The sequence below is a fragment of the Balaenoptera musculus genome, chromosome 10 (assembly GCF_009873245.2).
Source record: "Balaenoptera musculus isolate JJ_BM4_2016_0621 chromosome 10, mBalMus1.pri.v3, whole genome shotgun sequence".
Classification (NCBI taxonomy): domain Eukaryota; kingdom Metazoa; phylum Chordata; class Mammalia; order Artiodactyla; family Balaenopteridae; genus Balaenoptera; species Balaenoptera musculus.
Genome location: NC_045794.1, coordinates 85,395,722 through 85,398,156, shown reverse-complemented (window position 1 = coordinate 85,398,156; position 2,435 = coordinate 85,395,722). Strand labels below are relative to the sequence as shown.

At 42.3% G+C, this 2,435-nt stretch overlaps 1 non-coding gene across 1 annotated transcript; it reads left to right on the top strand.

Moving 5' to 3' along the window:
* Positions 1-1,874: 1,874 nt before the first annotated feature.
* Positions 1,875-1,981, top strand: LOC118902958. The gene has a single exon (XR_005021668.1). It is a non-coding gene; the product is annotated as a U6 spliceosomal RNA (small nuclear RNA).
* The last annotated feature ends 454 nt before the right edge of the window (positions 1,982-2,435 follow it).

Sequence of the window (2,435 nt, the reverse complement as noted above, 5' to 3'; positions counted from 1 at the left end):
GAGGCCCGCGCACCGCGATGAAGAGTGGCCCCCGCTCGCCGCAACTAGAGAAAGCCCTCGCACAGAAACGAAGACCCAACGCAGCCAAGAATAAATAAATAAATTAATTTTAAAAAAAATTCTATTAAAAAAAATTTCCCATATATCATAGGCAGTGCTGCCTATAGCCATCGTGCTGTAAATTACATCCCTAGTACTTATTTATCTCATAACTGAAAGTTTGTACCTTTGGACCATCTTTCTCCACCTTCCCTTTCCTCCACCCTCTGCCTCTGGTAACCGCAAGTCTGATCTCTTTTTCTATGAGTTTGGTTTTCTGTTTTTGTTGTTGTTGTTGTTGTTGTTTGTAAGATTCCCCATACAAGTGAGATCATACAATATTTGTCTCTCTCCATCTGACTTATTTCACTTAGCATAATGCCTTCAAGGGCTATACAAGTTTTTGCAAATGGTATGACCTCCTCATTTTTTTATGGCTGAATAATATTCCATTGTATATATACCACACTTCTTTACTCATTCATCCACTGATGGACACTTAGGTGGTTTCCATGTCTTGGCTATTGTGGATAATGGCAGCAGTAATTTTAAAGTTCCTCCAGGTGACTGTAATGTGGAGCTTAGGTTGAAGGCCACTGCTCTAAACCAGGGCTGCAAAAACTTTAACCAGTATAAGAACCACTCCATACACAATCCCACAGGGTCAGCAGAGCTCCAGTGGTTCCTAATTGAAAAAGAGGGAGAACTAGGGCCGAAACCCAAATTTGCCCCCTAGCCAGGGTACTTGCCACCTGCGAAACTGCCAGGCAGCATGGTGAAGGCTACCTTGGGACCACCTGGATCCCTAGTATGGGGCCAGTTGAGGAAACTCAGACCTATATAGTTCAATAGGCTTAGTCCTTCTGGTCTCAGCTTGGAGGCAAGTTTCAATGGCTTGTTCCTTGTCTTGTTCTCCAGCCTGCTCAGAGTCTCAGGGGTATTTTTCTCAGCACACTGGGCTGTAGACATAGTGGCTGTCTTTCATTTTCTCAAATGTATCCTTTTCCTTCCACCTCAGGGCCTTTGCTGTTTCCTCTGCTAGGAATGCTCACTCTCCTTCCCTCTCTCCAGTTCCTCCTTCAAGAAAGCCTTTCCTGGCCCTCCAAATGAGACCAGATTCCCCTATTGTATGCTTGTAGAGCACTTTGTACCTTTCCTTCATCACAGTTATCACAGTTTTAAATTATGTGTTATGTTAATATTTGAATAATTTCTCTAAACAATTCCAGTTAAGAGAGAAATCACAGCTCTTTTGCTTAGAACTGTATCCCAGCCACTTGCATTGTGCCTAGAACACAGTAGGGATTCAATGAATACTTGAGTATTCATGCACCACTCTTCCCAGTATTGGAGGTTCCATGTCCCTTACATATTCTCCCCACCCCACCCAAGAAGATCGCCACTTGCCAAGGCAACCACTTTAGCCCCTGCTAATCTTTAGGTATACACCACCTCCTTTTTGGATCATCATGAGCTCCCAAGTTCTAGACACAGTCAGTCTACCTGAGGCCCCTCCTCCATGTCCAGATATTATTAACATCCCCCTTCCAACCACCAAGCGTTCTGAGCCTCCATGGACCCTTCTTGTTGCTGCCACTCTGGCACTGGCCCGGCAGTCCCCTAGGTGTTTTGTCTCCATAGCAGTATTAAGCAGGAAATATTATTGTCAGTGTTCTAGGATATCTTGTGCTCTTTTTGTGTAAAATGAGAATAATAGTATCTACTGCAAAAGGTTGATGGAGAATTAAATGAGGTATTCTGCATCCACAATACACTGCCCAGTCAATAAATATTTAGAATTTTTATTACTACTAATAACTGCAAAAATCCCACTGGTGCTCACTTCGGCAGCACATATACTAAAATTGGAACGATACAGAGAAGATTAGCATGGCCTCTGTGCAAGGATGACCCACAAATTTGTAAAGTGTTCCATATTTTTAATAAAAAAAAAATCCCACTGGACCCCGCAAAATGTTTTAGTGCTGCAGTTTGTACTTATTGAATAAGATGATGGGACGCTAATATGGATTCGATAATAATTTTAAATGAGCTCACGCTTTATTGGTTGTGACAGCAGTAAATCCAATAGTATATCTAGAAGTGGAAAATAATGCTTATTCCATTTTCGGAAAATGTGTGACATGTCTAAGGATTTAAGGGTCTTTTGCAACAATTCCGTGCCCTATTCCTCCCACACTGGGTTCTCAGGCTGTAAGGTGGAAAGTACACACTTCGGGAAATGTTACACATACAGTCTCCCCTCTCTTATTTTCATTTTCCTTTAAGTATTCTCTGTCAAACAAGCCGGAATACTAGCCCTTTCATTAGAAGTTGCTGCTGTTCAGTCATATGAAGGTCAGGACTTTCAGCCCATCTACTTTGGGACAGAAAAC